We start from the raw sequence: 12,108 nt of genomic DNA, 5'->3' as shown, positions 1-12,108 counted from the left end.
AAGCACATCTTACAAGACAGCACAATCAGCGCACATATAATGTAATAATGTGTCCATCCCTGTCCCCATCCTATAGTAATGTGCCCATCCCTGTCCCTATGGTATAGTAATGTGCCCATCCTTGTATCCATCCTGTAGTAATGTCCCTTTGGGATCCTCTTCTTGTAGTAATGCTCTTTCCTGTAGAATTGCCCCCTAGTCTGCCAGCCTTCACACACGCAAACCCCCCCTCCCCCCCCCCCCCCTTTCCCAACAAATCCTTCTCGCCTGTCCTCGTTCCCTTGGTGTCCTGCCTCTTGCAGCTGCAGCCCCCTTGATGAACACTGCAGAGGCCACTGACAGTGGTTTATATCAGATGACTGATTTCCTGGCGCTGTGCAGGGACGCTCTCTGATTGGCCGGCGGCTGATCACTGCAGTAGCTGTATATAGAGCTGGCGGACGAGCATCGGGGAATTTGCCATCTGATATAAAGTGCTGACTGCAGCGCCCCAGCACAGCGATCAGCAAGGGGGCCACAGGCCTGTGCGTCACAAGCAGCATCAGGGGCCGCAGCTGACAGCGCTTTATATCAGATGACAGTTTCCCGGTCGCTCTGCAGAGTCTAACTCTGTATACAGCTACTGCAATGTTCTGATGCTGGCCTCTGATTGGCCGGCGGCTGATCTTGGCTATATACAGAGCTTCCATCTGTGCAGCGCCGGGGAATCGGTCATCTGATATACAGCGCTGACTGCATAGGCCCCCAGCACAGGCAACATTCAGCAAGGGGGCCACGGGTCTGCGCGCTGCAAGCAGCATTGGGGGCTGCATGGAGCGTACAGGCAGCGAGACCACTGCACTATGGGATGTGTAGGAGGGTGCGGGGGAGGGGGGCAGGGACGCCACACACTGTACACCTGGCCAGCAGGGCGGCTACATGATGTCAACTGTGATGCCCAACTACAAGGCGAGCAAAAGCTACTGCCCCTGTCAATGTGACATCACAGGAAGCAGCAAAATCACGGCCGGAACGGTGACGAGACCGCTCTGAGCCGGGGGAGAGGGGCTGACAGCAGGACAGGTAGGTAGCCACTATCTACTTACCTGCCCCAATGTAGCCCTATAGTGAAATGACAAGAAAAAGGCAAAATAAGCCGGATAACCCCTTTTTAAATAAGTCCGATGTTCACAACACATGTACATGGAACTGGCAGTATCAAAGGAAAGGAAGAAAACATGATCATCGGCTGGAAAAAACATTTTCTAAACCACCCCTAAGGCCACATTCACATGTTGAGTATTTGGTGACTTTTTTTTAGTTTAGAATTTGTAGCCAAAACCATGTATGGATAAAAAAGCAGAAGTGTTCCCGTGCTTCTATTACACTGACCTCTGATTTGTTCCACTTCTGTTTTTGACTTAAAAAAAAAAGAAGAGGTAAACTCAGGCCATGTGCACACAATGAATATTTACTAAGAGTTTGAACTCTACCGATCCACCACACTTGGGCACATTGTACAATTGGTGAAAATGTAAGTTCATTATTAGGGTAGGTCCGCATGCTGCGTTCTTGATTTGACAAACCTAAGCACCCTTTGGCAGACTTGACAACTGTAAACAGTGAATTTGACAAAGCGGTAAAATCGCATGCGCTTTTGACGTGTTTCTTTAAAGGAGAAATGAAATATAGGATAGGATAATTGATGGCTAGACTAAATAGAAAGAATAGATAAAACATATAAAATAGAGAAGAATGAAATGACAGAATAGCTTGATAGAGCTAGCTTGGACAGTTTTTTTTGTTTTTGTTTTTTTATGACTTGAGGTCCCCCCATTTTTCATATCCAGCACAGGAACCGTGCCTGCTGTGCCTTGGCTGGTTACGAAAGAGGGGATCCCACACTTTACATTTTTTTTTTTTTATTTTATTTAAAAGACAGAGTCCCCCATTTTTCTAAAACCAGCCAAGGTGCAGCAGACAACAGGGGCCTAATATTATTAGGGTGGGAAGACACATCGGTATTTGGCCCTTTCCAGCCTAACAATAGCAGCCCACAGCCGCCCCAGAAGTGGCACATCCATAGCATGCTCCAATTCTGGCGCTCAACCCAGCTCTTCCCGTTGTCCTGGTGGAGTGGCAATTGGGGTAATGAGTTAATTGCAGCCCACAGGCAGTAGTGCGGGGCCCGCAGCGGACGTCAGGTTCACCCTAATTCATGCTCCTCGCGCTGCTCTGTATCTGTGTCATGGCCTGATTTGCGGGCACAGGTGAAGGACTCCAGCTTTGACCGGGAATCACCTGAGTGACTGCACCGCAGATTGCGTGGCTCACTTCAGTCACTCGGGTGATTTGCTATCATAGGTGGAGGACTCCAGCTGTGGTAGCGGCTAACCTGAGTGACGTCATCGCTGATGACTTGACTCACTTCAGTTGCTGCGTATAGCTCACAGCAAGCGGTCATGCTCTATGGCTGCTCGCTGTGAGTGTCAGATGCGGCAGAGCTGGAAACATTGTGGGACCTCGTGTGGATTACGTCGACGTCGAACCTGGAAGGGTGTTTGGGAGCTTAATAAACTGGTGAAAATGTTTTTTGGTTTTTTTTTTGTCTTCTATTTCAAATAATGGATTTTTGGGTGTACGTGTTTATTTACTTTTCCCTTACAGATTAGTAATGGGGGTGTCTCATAGACGCCTATCATGACTAATCTAGGACTTAGTGGCTGCTATGGGCTGCCATTAGCTCCTTTATTACCCCGATTTGCCACCGCACCAGAGCATTCGGGATTACCTGGGTAAAGTCCCGGGACTGTCGCATCTAATGGATGTGGGAATTAAGGGCGGCTACTGGCTGATATTTTTAGGCTGGGGGGCTCCCAAAAACTTGTGTCTCCCCAACCTGAGAATATCAGCCCCCCAGCTGTGAGGCTTTTATCTTGGCTGGGTATCAAAATTGAGGGGGAACGCACATTGTTTTTTTTTTTTTTAATTCATTTATTGTACTGTACGATATATATACGTCCATCGGCGGCTGTGATTGGTTGTAGTCAGACAGCTGCCACTCAGCATGGGGGCGCATCTGACTGGAACCAATCATAGGGGGCGGGGGAAGCAGTGTACCGCTTTATGAAGCGGAGAGAGACAGAGGGAGAGATGGAGAAAAGTTGGTGACCTGCGGTTTTGTTGACAAGAACGGATCCAAAATGCAACCAAAACGCATAGCTAAACATTTTGGTTGCGTTTTGACACACTTTATATGGGTGGAAAATGTTCACAAAACGCAATGAAGAAGTGAAATGTATTTTTTTTTTTTTTTTTTGGCAACGATTTTGAGTCTTTTATTAAGTGAGGTCACAAGGAACCCAAGGTAACCCTCTAAACAACTAAAGGCTTCTCTCATATTATCTAGATACTGCACTGCAAACAAGGGTTCATGTGTGATAATGGATCATATTCCTCAAAAAATACAGTCCACTATTATTGACTCCATTTGATTTGAGTCTCAACTTTTTGGACTTGTGTGAAAATCTGTAGTTTTAGGTCGTATGTTTGCAGAAATATGAGATATTCTGAAGGGTTCACAAACTTTCAAGGACCACTATTGGTAGTTATTTGTTAAAGTATTTTCCTCACTCGAATATCTGCTGCAATATTTTTTTTCTTGGAGTGTTATACATCAATTGTTTATGTACTTGAGGGTTTTTTGTGCTTTTTTTTTCACTTGTTTTGTTTTCTTTATGCCCATCTTTGGGTGAGACTTTCTGATCTCGTTATTTTAGACTTTTTTAGGTTATAAAGTGCTGATTAAATGTCCTTTGGGTGAACACCTCGACCTTTTGCCTCTCAGGGGAAGGATACAGTGACGGGTATTTAAAGGCTCTCGTTGTCTGGAGATTTGTCTCACACTTTGTTCACAGCTTGTGAAACGTCTCAGCCTAAACACAGGACGTGACGCGCGTCGTACTGCATCGTGTTGTGGTTGCGGCTGCTGAATCATGACTTTCTGCAGCATGATGGCTTTTGCTAACGTCTATGAACAGGAGTGATTTGGTATTTACGAGGTATTGATGCTTGTTTGTGCCATCACTTGGCATGATTCACTTCATATGTTTTCTTTTGAATGAAATGTTTTATGCTGTCGTGCTCCATTGTTGACTTACTGTTAGAGCGTGGCTTGTGTTTTCTATCCAGGCCGTCATTTGCCCAAGGTCTTGACATGATGGGTCTGTACGTATGCGTGTCCTCAAAGTGCCCTATGAATAACGATCTATGGAAACTCTTGCTTTATTATTAACGGGTGATTGTGATTACTGTTGGGATGAAGAAGACTTTTGGTCCGTTTGGTCCCATGCATTGTGTTTTTACAAATATGCATGTCTCGATTGATTACTTTTGCCTTCATCCTTCTTGTTGCTTGTTATCCTATTAAAAATATATACCTCTCTCATGTCATAAGTAATGTCACGTGAATGTTGCAGTCAATCAGTGGCCACTGACCTGTTGCAGCCTTCATAATTGCATCCAAGTGGAAGAAGTGCTGGACAGCCTCTTTAAGGCTAGGTTCACATTTCCGTTGTTTATGATCAGTCACAATCCGCCGCTCTGATAACGCAATCAGTTTGGCGGATTCCGTTGTTTCCCATAGACTTGTATGAGAGGCGGATTGTGACTGATGCCCTTGCGTTGCATCTGCCGCCCAACTGATCAGTTGTGGAACGACTGACCGCTGGGCAGCAGGAACGCAGCATGTAGCGTTTTTTTTATCAGCAGAATCCTATTGATTTCGCTGCGCATGCTCTGTTTCAGCGGCCGAACGATCAGCTGATCACCCGGCAGCCTCCTTCTGTGAGCGATCAGCTGATCACCCGGCAGCCTCCTTCTGTGAGCGATCAGCTGATCACCCGGCGGCTGCCTTCTGTGAGCGATCAGCTGATCACCCGGCGGCCGCCTTCTGTGAGCGATCAGCTGATCACCCGGCGGCCGCCTTCTGTGAGCGATCAGCTGATCACCCGGCGGCCGCCTTCTGTGAGCGATCAGCTGATCACCCGGCGGCCGCCTTCTGTGAGCGATCAGCTGATCACCCGGCGGCCTCCTTCTGTGAGCAATCAGTTGATCGTTCACAATAGCCGGCCGCCAAGAGATCATCTTATCGCTCTCAAAAGCCGGCGGCCGGCTGCTGTGAGCGATCAGCTGATCGTTCTCTCTCTCGTTTTACAACGGAATCCGCTTTCTCGTGACAATGAATTCCAATTCTTGTCACCCGTTGTACAACGCATCAGTCACAAGCGTCAAGCAACGCAGGTGACTGATGCAAAACGGAAATGTGAACCTAGCCTAAAGTAAATTTGCTTACTTGTGTTTTTATTTTCTTCTGTAATGTACAGAATTCTCATAAGACATGTTTTTAAAGGGTCACCGTCTAGAAAAATGTCAAGAAATAAAATGTGACAAAAATATAAAACATTACTGAGTTCTGTGTGAATGGGAAAACTAAAAAGAAAAATTGTCAATGTAGTAATAATTGCTCTGACCTTTTGAAAAGTGGAGGATTGAAGTTGGCTACATTTGGGCTCTCTCACTATTTTGACAGTTTTATGTGGGACTTCATGCTTCTGAGCTGGTAAATACCACCATGTGGGGGAAGACTGCGTGTGCCGTATGGAAATGGAGATTTGGGCTCCTATCTTTAATTTATGTTATTTTAAAGAGGCAATACAAGATAAATTTGGGTGTATTATAGAGCAGGAGGAAGCTAGCAACAGCAATGGAAGTAAAGAATGCTTTACATGCTGCGACATCGCTAGCAATCTCTAGATCGAGATCGCACATGTGACCGACGCTCTAAAAACAACCTATGTGCGATCTCTGCAGATCGCATCTGCGATCTGGTGTCACCTCACTAACGAGATCGCTAGCGATGTCGCAGCGTGTAAAGCACCCTTAAATGTCACCATTTCATGTTGTTGTCAGAGTACAGTTTGAAGTGAGAGACTGGGGCTTCGTGCCCACATTCCGTACATGCTGCGTCCTGGACGCAGCATGTCCTCTCCGCAGGAGACCGCAGTGGCCCGTTGACCACGATCAGTGTTTGGGCCGTCAGAGTAACACCTTATTGGCATCTAATGCGTTATTTGGCAAATATACCCTTTATGAGCAGCTATGTCCTCCTCTCACAGATTAAACCTTTATAAGCAGCTATGTCTTCCTCCTTTTATCTGGGCTGCATAATATACTAGCATATTTTATTACTTTGCTTATAAATAACCATTGTCTTGTCTGTAGTAAAGATTAGGCTCCGGGCCGGAGAACAGGGAACTGGGTCAGAAACCCTTTGACTCCTATATACCTGATGTTAGGGAGTCTTACTACATCATGGGGGGGGGCTGGGGGGGGAATATACAAAGCAAATCTCGAAAAGAAAAACAATTGAAGCATGTAGATAATAAAATTGTTCATGATTCTAAAGTTGTTACCGAATATGAAGATTAGATCCAATCGGGAACCTTTGGTCGTCTTTCTTCCCTTCTCTTCATTATATTAATAGGGTTGTTCAAATTTCTGGTGGAATTATCAGCAAGCATTGTATTTTGCCAAATGCAGAATGGGGGAATGTAGTATTACATGGTTCCAAATAACACATTGGTGGGCTGCGTGTGCAGAGCGAGATACCCCCTGCTTATACACTTCTTCTCTTTTCTGTCGCACACCCTCTCATTCCCTATCCGAGGAAATGCAAAGGGGGAGATGAAGCGAGCCCTCTTTCGATACAGTTTGTAAATTTGTCAAAAATTGATCAAAGAAACTCTTTGATGTCTCTGGAGCATGTCGCTATTTTATTCCCTTCCATCATTCTTAAAGGAAAAACCCAGAGAAACACGTTTATTTGATGTCGGTGGGTTTTTTTTTTTTTTTTTTTTTTTTTTTTTTTTATTTCTGCAGCAAATGAGATCAGGTTACTTTAGGAAGGCTTTTCTTCTGTCACATTTCCATTCGGATAAAATAAAATCCTAAATATACCTGTTATACAATAAAAGAAGGACTTCACACCTTGTAAACCAGCTTATAAATGTTTGGACATATCGATGTGGAGATAAAAGAAATGAGGGAAGGGAAAGGAGGTCGGAGGTTCCCACAACAGGCAGCGGGTTCAGTTACAATCTGTCTTTTTGATCTGCTAAAAGCTGATCAGTCATAAATTCTTAAGCCCTTGACTTGCCACGGGTTGGAGATGTCGGGCGGATGGCTGACTCTGCCCTCAGTGTTCGAGAGGTGCTGGACAGCTGACTCTGCCCCCCCCCCCCCAGTGGCCTGGGGGGGTGGACGAAGCTGCCCCCCTGTGGCGGGGGGTGGGGGTGGACGAAGCTGCCCCCTGTGGCGGGGGGGCAGGGGGGGGTGGACGAAGCTGCCCCCTGTGGCGGGGGGGGTGGACGAAGCTGCCCCCTGTGGCGGGGGGGTGGACGAAGCTGCCCCCTGTGGCGGGGGGGCGGGGGGGGGTGGACGAAGCTGCCCCCTGTGGCATGGGGGAGGGGGGGTGGACGAGGCTGCCCCCTGTGGCGGGGGGGGGCGTGGGCGGCCGACTCTGCCCCCTGTGCCCAAGAGGTGCGGGGCGGCCGACTCTGCCCGCAGTGTCCGGGGAGGTTCCGGGCGGTTTAGAGCTTGTCTTTTTAAAAATAAAGTCCATTTAAATGCCCCTCCCTCATGACATACCCAGTTGGGAGCCTCTATACACACCAAATGGTCCGCAATAATCAGATTAGGTCTGACTTCAATTCAGTGCTCATGGCAACCATTAGGCCTTGTGTTGCAGGACGTTTTATAAATCACTCCTGGTCTTGGCATGTCCGGGTTCTGGCCCGTAGTGATACGGTTCATGATGTGTTTGGACTTTATTGCACTCCTAATATGCATAACAGTAATCACAAGGTGCTCCATAAGATGCCGCTTCTGTTGCGTCCTTTTTCTTGAAGCAATGTTTCCTTGACTTCACTACTATGCAATGTACTGTGCACAAGATTGCCCGATGTCAGTATCTATCTGGTAAATATGCGCTCTGCCTGTCACTCAAGTCCGCACATAATAATGCCTGAGGCTGTATATAGGACTATAAGGGGTCAGGTCAGACCCAGCATTACGACCCAAAACCCCGACCATATAATACTGTTGAATGAATGCACCGAAGTTTGAGTTTCAAGTTAAAAAAAAAAAACAAAAAATAAACCCGCTGTTAAAAATGTTTGTGTAAGCATTATGTATCTTTCACCTTTTTAACCTTTTCATGATGGTAAGAAACTCTAATGTATGGTAATTATTAACTCCGATTTATGTTTTTTTGCTGAAATGTTTCCATTTTTCTTCTAACAGGGATAAAAGGAACAACTGTGATATCGGTAACGAGGAGAACCGCACAGGTAACGTAACTCTTTCTCCGCAATGGATTTCTAGCATCTGGTTCCCTGCACATTTGTCTATTACACTTTAGCGCTCTTTATATTGTATTTGATGCCCTTATATCATGCTACACATTAAAAAGCAGGTTCCTTTTAAGAATAATTCCTATTTTAAGGCCTGCAAAATGCTAATTAAGTTAATTAAGACACTACTTTTTTTTTCTAACATGTTGGCTGAAGCTTAAAAAGCTTTATCTTCAGACTATCCTGCCTTACATGAAGCAGGAGGCGCCGGATGAGCTGTGCCCATGGTGTGTCTCCTGCTCTGCTTATCCTGAGCCCTCCTGGTTCATGAATCATGAAGCAGCAGGCTCAGGATGAGTTGCGCCCGCGATGTCTGCTCGTTCTGAGCTCTCATAGTTCATGAATCATGATTCTGTCCGACAGAAAAAAGCCTGTGACTGGTTGCAGTCAGATGTGCCCCCAGCCTGTGTGACAGCGTCTGCCTGCAACCATTCACAGATGCCAGGCCGGCTGGTGGGCGGGGAAAGCAATGCATATGGATGAGCAATGATGAGTGGAGGCCACAGGAGCAGTTTAAAGCCGCAACGGGACCTCGGTAAGTATAAAGAGCCGGCTTCATTATATATATATATATATATATATATATATATATATATATATATATATATATATATATATATATATATATATATATTAATATATATATATATATATATATATATATTAATATATATATATATATATATTAATATATATTATAGTGAGGTAGCACGGTCGGCTGCGCAGCAGAAGACACGGGATCCAGGCATTAAGGTTCACAGCACACGGTTTAATGTCCAAACAAAAGTCCACAACAATATACGTGTGCCTCTCCAGCAGAGTGCTCAGGGAGTTCTGTTCACTCCCTCACACCCGGCACACCTGCCCTTGTTCCTGTTTCCATTTAACCCTTCCTTCAGCCTGTATGGAAACAGCATTAACCCTAGAGTGGATTTACTTTCTATCATGGAGTGAGCACAACCGGGGCGAGACATACCGGCCGTCATAGATAACCCCGGTCACAGTCTCACATACCCCCCCCCCCTCAGTTCAAGCGTGCGGGGTTGAACTCCCGCCATCAAACACGGGCCGCGGGACAAGGCATCGGCGTTGCCCTGCAACCCACCGGCCCTATGTTCAACCGTAAACCGGAAGTTCTGCAGAGAAAGGAACCACCGGGTAACCCGGGCATTCCGTTCCTTGGCGGACCTCATCCAGACCAGCGGAGAGTGATCAGTCACCAAGCGAAACTGCCGTCCCAGCAGGTAATAGCGTAGGGACTCCAAGGCCCACTTGATCGCCAGGCACTCCTTCTCCACTACGCTATAATTCCGCTCGGGAGGGGTGAGCTTCCTACTTAAGAAGGTGACTGGGTGTTCCTCCCCCTGAACCACCTGAGACAGCACTGCCTCGAGGCCGACCTCTGAGGCGTCAGTCTGTACTATGAACTCCTTCCGGAAATCAGGGTGTACGAGAACGGGCTGTCCGCACAGGACCCCCTTCAGGGCCCGGAAGGAGTCCTCGGCCTGCGGAGTCCAGCGCACCATGACTGACTTCTTGCCTTTGAGAAGGTCCGTCAAGGGGGCCGATAGTCCCGCAAAATCCTTTACAAACCACCTGTAGTACCCCACGATACCCAGGAAGGCCCTAACCTGCTTCGTGGTCAGGGGTCTAGGCCACTTCTGGATTGCCTCAACCTTGTTAATTTGGGGCTTAATCACTCCTTGACCTATCACGTAGCCCAAGTAGCGGGCTTCCGTGAGTCCCAACGCACATTTCTTGGGATTGGCTGTCAATCCGGCTGTCCGAAGCGCGTCCACCACCGCTTGTACCTGTTCCAAGTGGGTCTGCCAATCGGAGCTGTAAATAATGTCATCAAGGTACGCTGACGCATACGCCTGGTGGGGTTCCAGCACTAAGTCCATCAACCTCTGGAACGTGGCCGGAGCGCCATGTAACCCTAAAGGCAAGACAACATAGTGGAAGAGACCCTCCGGTGTAACAAAAGCGGTTTTCTCCTTGGCGGACTCCGTCAGTGGCACCTGCCAGTACCCCTTGGTCAGGTCGAGCGTGGTAAAATATCGCGCCTGTCCCAGCCTATCAATCAGCTCATCCACCCGGGGCATGGGGTAGAGATCGAACTTGGATATTTCGTTCAATCTCCTAAAGTCATTGCAGAACCTTAAGGAGCCATCGGGTTTTGGTATTAGGACAATCGGACTAGCCCATTCACTCCGGGATTTTTCGATGACCCCCAGGCGTAACATTGTCTTTACTTCCTCCGATATGGCTTGTCGTCGAGCCTCCGGTACCCGGTATGACTTCAGGCGTACCTTCAGGTGGGGCTCGGTGACAATATCATGTCGTATCAGACTGGTCCTACCGGGCAGCTCGGAGAAGACATCGGGGTTCTGCTGAACCAACCGTCTGGCCTCTCGCCTCTGTTGCTTGGTGAGGGCTTCTCCAATCCTTACTTCCGGTTCGTCCTCTCCGGAGGTCACTGGAGCCGGAGGTGAACGACCCGAAGAGGAGGGAGATGGGGAAAAAACGGCCATCAGGCTTTCCCGTTCCTGCCAAGGTTTTAATAGGTTGACATGGTATATTTGTTCAGGTTTCCGCCTACCGGGCTTCAATACTTTATAGTTAACCACCCCGACTCTTTCCTTTATCTCGTAGGGGCCTTGCCACTGAGCCAGGAATTTACTCTCCGCCGTGGGGATTAATACCAACACCCGATCCCCGGGTTTAAAGGTCTGCACGGTAGCTTGTCTATTGTAGCGGCCGCTTTGCGCGGCCTGAGCCTCCTGTAAATGCTCCTTCACAATTGGCATGACCGCGCTTCTGCGGTTCTGCATACCCAAAATGTGTTCAATCACACTTTTATGGGGGGTGGGCTCTTGCTCCCATGTTTCCTTTGCCAGGTCCAACAATCCCCGGGGATGTCGCCCGTATAACAATTCAAAAGGCGAAAACCCCGTGGATGCCTGTGGCACCTCACGGATGGCAAACATCAAATAGGGAAGCATCATATCCCAGTCTTTCCCGTCTTTGGAGATCACCCTTTTGAGCATGGTTTTCAGGGTTTTATTGAATCGTTCTACTAACCCATCCGTCTGAGGATGATACACAGACGTACGCAACTGCTTGATCTGGAGTAGCCGGCATAGCTCTTTGGTCACTTTAGACATGAATGGGGTCCCCTGATCCGTAAGGATCTCCTTGGGCAACCCCACCCGGCAGAACACAGCAAAGAACTCCCGAGCTATAAGCTTTGCTGCAGTATGTCTGAGAGGTATCGCCTCGGGATACCGGGTGGCATAGTCAACGATCACTAGGATGTGTTGGTGCCCTCGAGCGGACTTTACGAGGGGCCCCACCAGATTCATCCCTATCCGTTTTACCTCTCCAAAAACTCCGGGCCAATAGAACCTTTGCAATATTCGCTCCTGCGTTTTCTTGACCCCTAGGTGGCCACTCATCAGGTGTTTATGAGCCAAGTCGAGAACCCGCTGGCGATACGGCTGGGGCACCACCAACTGTTCTACCCCCACGCCCCGTATTTCATCTACCCGGTAGAGTAAATCTTGCTTAAGAGCGAAATGGGGGTACCTTACCTGGGCACCGGGCAGCTGTGCCACCCCGTCAACTGCTGTCACCCGACTCCGGGCATGTATTAACG

At 47.8% G+C, this 12,108-nt stretch overlaps 1 protein-coding gene across 4 annotated transcripts in view; it reads left to right on the top strand.

Moving 5' to 3' along the window:
* NUMB (NUMB endocytic adaptor protein) overlaps positions 1-12,108 on the top strand; it is a 137,813-nt gene that overhangs the window by 63,093 nt on the left and 62,612 nt on the right. For all 4 annotated transcript variants that reach the window (XM_075330600.1, XM_075330598.1, XM_075330602.1 and 1 more), the window contains exon 2: positions 8,341-8,387. The gene's annotated coding sequence lies outside the window, so the exon portion shown is untranslated. The remainder of the gene's footprint in view (positions 1-8,340; positions 8,388-12,108) is intronic.

The sequence above is a fragment of the Anomaloglossus baeobatrachus genome, chromosome 12 (genome assembly GCF_048569485.1).
Source record: "Anomaloglossus baeobatrachus isolate aAnoBae1 chromosome 12, aAnoBae1.hap1, whole genome shotgun sequence".
In the NCBI taxonomy this organism is placed as follows: Eukaryota; Metazoa; Chordata; class Amphibia; order Anura; family Aromobatidae; genus Anomaloglossus; species Anomaloglossus baeobatrachus.
Note: the sequence above shows the minus strand (reverse complement) of the source record. Positions and strands in the feature narration are given on the sequence as shown.